General features: G+C 33.9%; 1 long non-coding RNA gene across 1 annotated transcript; it reads left to right on the top strand.

The window, feature by feature from the left end:
- The first annotated feature begins 951 nt into the window (after positions 1 to 951).
- LOC149774410 (uncharacterized) lies at positions 952 to 1,854 on the top strand. Its single transcript, XR_016416868.1, has 2 exons — positions 952 to 1,216; positions 1,718 to 1,854. It is a non-coding gene; the product is annotated as an uncharacterized LOC149774410 (long non-coding RNA).
- Positions 1,855 to 8,665: the final 6,811 nt, after the last annotated feature.

The raw sequence follows: 8,665 nt of genomic DNA, 5'->3' as shown, positions 1-8,665 counted from the left end.
TGCCAAAAAATCCAGTCTAATTTCTTTGTTTCTTTTTTACTGCAATTAAGGAGTAGTGATTATTTTTATCCATTTAGCTGCATCCAGAAGGACAACACCATCACCATCCCCATCCACTCTGGAGTGGAAAATATAAAGATTTCTCTCTGCCAGTTCCTCTGCAAGTAGTAAGTATTGAGGATGGAAAAAAATGTACATTATAGAATAATGAAACAAATACTACAGGTGTTGACTTTTATATAATCTCTTATTTCATTTACAGCTCTCTAAATACGAGTAAGTCAATTATACACTGTATTTATGAATTTAATTCTCATCTAAGGTAGTAGAACTGTTTTATATTTGACAAAATGTTGGATAATTTGTGGCAGTACACTAAAAACACATTTGTAGCATTTAAAAATGCTTATGTTCAATGCTCGTAAAACTCATTGGTTTGTTGTCACTTCAGTTGATAACAGTCTTGTCATCTTGTAGACATTTTGAATGTTAGTGTTCAATGCTAAGGTCATATACATTGAGTCAACATCAAAATGTGTTTGCAAAATGGAAGATTATGACATGAAAGCACAAGCTCTTGTAGCTTAGATACTGTTATTTCAGAACATTGTGAGATGTTAATTAATTAAATCATAGGTCATAAAACATACTGTTCAAGACTTATTTGTGCAAATAAACAATGAATTGTTTTTCATTGATGTGTCGACTGTTCGTCATTCCATTGGTTTTTTTATATTTTTCTTTCTTATGTATACCATTGTCTTCTGTAAGTCAGACGCCTAAACCACCTACATTGAATGCAGACTTTACAGACACCAGCAGTGAAACAACATATCCAGGGAATATAAAAATAAAGGATTATAGGGAAAGGTTTTCATATAAACTGTACAAAAACCATGTATTTCATTCCATAAATATTTTTCATTGTTAAACCCATGTTCACTGTACAGATCTTTATAAGGAGTTTATAATAATGATCTTGATATTTCAAAACTAATTTCATCATTAATCTCTTACATATTTCCAGTTCAATGTACTTATGAAACTGGACACAAATATTGAGAATTTGTTGGAGCAGCTGGCCCTCCAAGTTCATACACAAGGCCCAGACACAGAATATAGAGAAGAAATTCTTGCAATGCAATGTGATTCAGTGGAGGAACTAGAGGGCCTTTGCCAGAGGTTGGAGGAGAATCCCAAACTCTCCAAGAATATGGTAAATCGGGGTCTTATTTCCTATTTAACAAAACTGTTATAACCTTTATATGCTGTTGTGAACCTCAATATGCATTATGCAAGTTCTGCGGTGCCTGTGTAATTATTTTTGTGGGGTGGGGTGAACATGTAGTGGTCAGCTGTTTTGTCTTACGGATGTAGGCCAAAACATGTTTAGAGATGAACATGTAACAGGTATTTTACTACATATACACTACTATATATTATGTGGCTACTTTAATTCAATCCTTGAGTGAATGTCATTTATGAAGTTAATAGATTCACGGTGGTTAATTTGGTTTATAATTGCTATTAGTACATTGTGTTGCATAGTTAATGTTATCAAATTTTTTTCAAGTTAGAGAAATTAAATTTGCTTGCAAAACCATGGCAAAAAATAACTATATACAAGCATATTTTGTCACATCGATCATGAAATACTACTACTAATACCAACATCAAAATCAAAAAATAGTAATATTATTATTATTATTATTTTCAGATATGCTACTTGAGCTCCCTTGGCAGGTTTACAATTGAGGATAGTTTCTGCAGGATGATGAAAAAGCTTAAAACAAAAATACTGGCCAGAGTATAGTATAAAGGGACGTAAAGCGAAAAAAGCAGTTCAAGAGCTTGTGATATATCAGGTATTGATAAGTAAGTATGGCTTGATTTAAATTGTGTTTTTCATGTGACTTGCCAGAGATTTTTAAATGAATTGATAAAGTAACTTGAGACCACATTTCAAAGTACATGTTTTAAAAATATTCCATTGATTATTGCTGACATTTAGAAAAATGCAATGCATCCTTTGTTGTGAAACTTATTTTAAAACATTGTATTACTCTTGCAGAAGCCTGCTTGAAAAATAATGGCAAAGCAAAGGCAAATGGAATGGAAGAGGCCATATCAGAGACCCTCAAATATGCACCCAACCAACGCAGAATGATAAAAAAACAAGGTAATCCAAATGGCTCTTATTTGATCAATATTGGATTCAGTTTCGTCTTTTAAAGCATAGTATTTGCAAAGCGGATGCATTTCTAAACTGATAACAAAATCAGCTTATCCAATTGCCCAGGACTATCAGAGCTAGAGTCCAGCTAACTACAATATACATATATCTTGTCTGATCGGACAAGTGCCTCCATTTGGAATTTTTATTCACATGAAATATTTGGATGAAATAAATTCATCTTTGTGCAAATTGATTGCACCATCCACTTGCCAGAAATGACAAGTAAGTGCAAAGTTATCTTGTATCATGGCTTAACGATAGTAAGGGAAGCACAAGTGCAGTGAAGAAAATTTCATACATTTTTATAATGCTGATTAACATGACTTCTGCATATGTAACTAGTGCTGAGATGATATGATTTTATTTAAGCATTACAATTTTGTTTAATTTGCAGGTGCCTGAGCAGAAGAAGTAATAGATAAACTTTACAGTGGAGTTTGAGACTGATTCTGATTCATAATCTTAATTAAATCTAGAAAATAAACATTAAAGTCATATTAAAATATCTGTTGCATTGTTTCCTTCTTTCATTTTCCTCTTAAAAACAAATGTCTGAACCTTTAGTCTGTAAATTCAGTGGATTCCTTATCAGCCCATCTAATTTTACTTTACACCATGCTACTTTTAAAAAAAAAAAGAATTATCCCCATTGGGGTAGGTCCCCCCAACGCCCCACCCTTCTTTGTCAACTTACCTGCCACATTTAAATCTAATGGAAGGCCTTGCTGTAAAGCCTGTTAGTAAAACTACCCAACAGGAGGATTTCATACATTTGCAACTCCTAGATGGATGGTAATGTTTTCATTTTTGTAATGTAGATTTGGACATTCTTGCCACCAGTATGGAATATGTGTTTCAAAAACACAAACAGCTTTCATCAGATTTACATATAGGTTTTATATGTTGTGAATATGTTGTAGGAAGTTTTTTTTAAATAACATTATACAGCATTCCAGCAAGTTCACCAAATCACATTGCCACAACGTTGTATGACGTTGCCACAATCTTATGGTAATGTTATTTCAACATGTAACTGTTAGCTATGTTACACCTCTCCATGACGATGACACTGACAGCCTGGAAGAGGACCCCTCCCACAGACTATTATGAAAGCAAGTTCAATTACAAATGTTATTAAATCTCTCTAGGTCTTCATTGCCTTCATGGCCAAATACATGGAAATGGAGGAAAATGAGGAAAGATCATATGATATGATGCCAGTGGAAATGGTAGAAAAGTGTTTGTATTGTTCACCAACTACACCTTGTTCTTACAAAATGTGGCTGTTACACATTCCCATGATGATGTCACTGACAGCTATCAGTGAGGAATGCCCCAACAAGCATAATACAAATTGCTTCCATTGTAATTGTTACAATTCCATTCTGACCGCTCCGGTGTCCTAGTGGTTAGAGCGTCCGCCTCAGAAGCGGGAGGTCATGGGTTCAAACCCCGGCCAAGTCATACCAAAGACTTACAAAAATGGTATTAACAGCTGCCTCGCTAGACGCTCAGCATTAAGAGGTTAGTGTTAGGACTGATCGGCCTGGTGTCAGGATAATGTGACTGGGTGCAACATCATACTACATGTTTGCAGCATGATGCCCCAGTGCTATACATCACTATAAGCTGCCACACTGCAGACATCGTACCAATATGACTGAAAAATTATTCAAGCTACGTTAAAAATCCAATCACACACACACAATTCCATTCTACGATCCAGAACCAACACTAATTCCGTACTACAGTTCTTGCATTGCAATCCAATTTAGCTTTTGAAATGTAGTGCCACTCGATTCATAATGAACCCATTCATTTCAAACACTCGCAAATACTTATTGTTCCTGTATACAACTGAAAAATATGTATATAAAAAAACGTGTAACTGTGTTTTATGCAAGGGCATGGACATGCACAAAAACTTGCACCTGAAGCTTGAATAAAACTCCGACTGTGGATAAGACTTTACCCATCGATTACCACAGCTTGGGGATAAATTCCGACCATGGCGATTTATTATATATCCATTGACTGTTCCAGCTTGAGGGCAAAATCCAAACACATCCCTAAAAAGATAACAAGTATAACGGCTCTTTGCCTTCTGTAAATGCCGCTTGAGCTTCCTGATGCTGTTGTATCTACCATTTGACAGAATCACGAACTTGGATATATTTCTTTAGTGCCTCTAGTTGTTGAGCTAATTTAGCTGTATGAAATTACTTTGTGCAGACTCAGTCATTATTAATATTACAACAGTGATTTAATTATAAATCACCTGTCAGCACACCAATGATAAGTCAATTATTTTATAACACACCTTCAAGCTTGCCCCTTCCACCCGCCCTTTTTTATTTAGGCACCTGAGGACATGAATCTGCAAGGCTCAAATTGTCATTTTTAATATAAGATCTCAACATTTGTAAGGCCTTAATTTTAAAGACATCCTTAAAACCCCCAAAAGGTTATCAACTGGGTCACCAGCCTTCGTTTAGAGTAACAGCAAGTATATATATATATATATATATATATATATATATATATATATATATATATATATATATATATATATATATATTTAGGTCAAAGGAAACACAATAAAAATGTTTGATTTAACAATGACATATTTGCCTCAGGTCTGTGATCCTGAAGTGAATATTAACTGTCCATTTATTTTCTTGGCTTTTCTTTACTAGGAAATTGATAATAGAGATTTCTGAGATGGTGAAGGCAATGTAAATATTGGTTACTATAACATACTTTTTAAGCCATGTTTGAAAAGATAAATCCAATGGAAAGGTTATAGTCTGAAAATCTTTATTAAATTAAGTTAATATAAGGAAAAAACTTTAAGAGTTCATAAATATTTTTCAGTGCTGAATAAAGATAAAACATAACACTTTCTGCTATGATTTTAATAGTTTCTGACAGCATGAAAAATTTCTAGAAATATAATGTATAAATGAATTCTCAAAAGATTATGTTAATATGGGGGAAAAATCTGTTATGAAATAAACCGATAAGATCTTGTATGAATTCAAGTTATCTTTAATATGATATTTGTGTGAAAATATCTGGAAGAAAAACCAAGATGGTGCCACTCACACATACAATGTGGTTGCCACAGTGGCCATATTAAGAAACTTTTTATCGCTACTTCTGAATGGATAATTGTGTCAGCGTGTCAACATGTGTACAAAATACTTATGTTGATGTCTAGCAGGTCCTGAATGAGAATTATGGTGCTGTACAGACATCTTATAAGGCCACCAATGTGGCCATCCTGAAAATCTTGTTATCACTACTTCTCCTGAATGAATCGTGATATCAGTGAAAGACTTCTTATGTCTAGTTGGACGTAAATGAAAATAGTGACAATCTAACCTCCAATATGGCTATTTTAATGGGCATCTGGAAAACCCCTTCCTTGCTACTTCTCCTAGATGGCTGGTCATTTTGACATTGTGCTTTCACTAGATGACCTATTTGATGTCTAGTTGGCCGTAAATGGAACTATGCATATGGTTTTGATGTCTAGTTGGTCCTATATGTGGTTTTTGCTGCTCATAAACCTCTAATGGTATTATAGTTGGTTCCTTAATGAAACTGCTGTACAAAATTAAAAGGCCTTCTCGCTTTCTACCAAGTTTGGATACAATTATCTTTACCAGTTAGGATTTCTTGATCCTCTTTTTTATACATCAACCCTTCGCATATGTAGTTAGCTAAAACAGTATTTTGAACAATTAATTGCCCTCTTGCAAATAAAATCCCAATGGCATGCTTTTACTAATGTGAGAGCTCCTTATATAAGTAGCTAAGTATTCAGTAACTGAATTTCCACATCCACATGCATCAACTCAGAATTGAAAGTTGCAAAACATATACAAATTGAAAAATCTTGAGACATGTGTCACTTTGCATGGTGGGTGTTATGATTTAAATGCAACAAGGAAATTGAATTAGGGTTAATTTCTTTAAGCTGTATTCAATCATGGGGCCCTGGATTATAGAATGGTCTAGGCATACACATCACTCAAACTAATCAACTCTCTCTAGTCCAACCAATGTGTGTATATGAGAAAGCTTGCCAGTAGCGTTATGTGTGTTGATTTCCTCCAATAAATATGCTGGCTGCTATGTAAAGCCTATGATGTCCTGAAAAATGGTGTTAAGCTCCATACAAGCAAGCTAAACAATCAATGATGTAATGGAACAGTAGACACCATTTTAGCTAAATATGCCAAGAATTGATTTAGAGACCTGGTTAGTGATGATGACTTAAAATTGGCAAGAGATTAAAAAGATAAAGGAAATGACCTTTCATGGCACTGTAATATAACAAATGAGTAAAAACAAAAGTTTATTGCATTTGAACCTTTTGTTTTTTCACAGTTTCAATTTAATTTAAGTCATAAGGCCCCTTATTTTGCCTTACCAAACATATAGCAAGTTATTACCTCAAGCCCTAGCACTGATAATGCCTCACAAGTAAGCAGTTTTTTATGAAGTCTCAGGTGTGAGTATATGTCTAGCAATACTTATGTCCAGTTTGTTTATAAAATTCTTTCTCACATGGTACAGTTTTCAGAGAGACACGATAAATTCAACAAGTGTGGTAATGAAGGGACAGGCATTCTTTATTTATGCACACATCCCAAAGGGACATTGTTATGTTTGAATCAACACTGAACTGAAGAATGGAGCATCAGCTGCATCAATTAAAATATTGTGGCCCACACAAAATACTGCAAGGACTGTGATATATTTATGAGTGCAATGGGCATGAATTACTGTAGCAGACTGGAGGAAGTAATCCGAATTTATTAATATCTTGAAGCTAAATATAGTAAAGTTTTCATCTATAATCTGTGGAATCATTTTTGCACACAGTTTAAAGGATTTGTCTTTGTGTCATCGTTTTTCGTTTTCTTCATCTTTCTAGCTTATGGTATCTTGATAAGTCTTATGGTGCCGTGCAACTGCACTTGATGATTACCACAGCCAGTGACATTGTATCAAATCTTCTGGGATCAGATGATTCAATGCAAATTCCACATAACCTATCACCATCCTCATGTTTGCCATCTGACTTACTAAGTTATTTTGCCTAAATAATAATAAAAACAATCTGGTCTGATGTATTGATAGTGTTCTGAATGACCATAATATATTCTCTGTATCTACCCTAGAAAATCCTGAGTGGATCGCTGTTTGGTTTTAATAAACAATAGTAATCCAATGAAAGGCATTTTACGACACAAGTGTCTGTTTACTGTATGCAGTGATTAAATGATAGTATTATGTCTTTATTTTTTAAAACTGATGATACATATGATCACCTTCAATGTGCAATATTAGTTATATTATTTAACGAGTGGGCAATATTTGAATTTCAAAGATAAAAGTGTATGCCAGGATCACTTTAGTAGGATGATTTGTCAAGTGAGGTGATCTTTCTGTTAGAATAAATATTGTTAACTAAACTATTTTCGCAATTTATGACATAAGGATGATTCAAAGAAAGAAAATTCATTAAATTGAACATATAAAATGCAAGACTGCAACAGAGTCTAGATGAACTATTTCTTCAGAGACATAATCCAGACTCTGTGGCAGCAAAATTATCAAATAGGACACAACTAGGAGACAATCACATTTTCAGTAACAATGGTTTGACAATTATCAATGGCTTGAATTCATTGACTATGAAGGCAAAGTGATTTGCAGTTACTGCAGAAAAAGTTCCCAAACTGTCACAGATTTTAAATTCTACAAGTGGACTTGTAAGTGTAACTGACAAATTCAGGATTTAATCAAGCAAGTCTCATGATAGTATTATACCTAATAAAGCAAAATGTAGCACAGTATTCGCATGACACTTAGGCCAGCATGTACAAAATATTCCTCAAGTTACAGTTGCTAGCACTCCACTAAGAAATGTCATTTTATAATAAATAAAAATGTAATGGAAAAAAAATCGATAAAGTGATTGCACTCTTTAACATAGCCTACTACCTAACTCAAAAATGAAAATGATTTGGTTCATTATATCTTTGTGTTTTATGGAATAAATGCATACATCTGATTGAATTTTAGGCAAGAGACTGAACTTTTGGGTTAAGTTAAAATGTATGTGGAACAAATGCATTTTCTAAAACTATTTGTATCAGTGTGCATTGTGACTTTTCTTTAAGATAACTCTAAATGGTACTGGATATATATCATTTTCTTCAACTGTACACTGTTGTCTTCCCTTTGATTTGATTACTTACAGCTATACTGTCTACACAGTAGGCCTCAGCATCAGGAAAAATTCTGTATACTTCAGTTACAGCTGAAATAAGTTTTGCATTAGCACCTGAATCAGACAAAAAAAGGTTGTGTTCTGGTGTGTGAATAGAAATGGCTAAAAGTAATACAGACAAA

This window comes from Sinohyriopsis cumingii, unplaced genomic scaffold, assembly GCF_028554795.1.
Source record: "Sinohyriopsis cumingii isolate HCF-2022 unplaced genomic scaffold, ASM2855479v2 utg000233l, whole genome shotgun sequence".
NCBI lineage: Eukaryota > Metazoa > Mollusca > Bivalvia > Unionida > Unionidae > Sinohyriopsis > Sinohyriopsis cumingii.
Note: the sequence above shows the minus strand (reverse complement) of the source record. Positions and strands in the feature narration are given on the sequence as shown.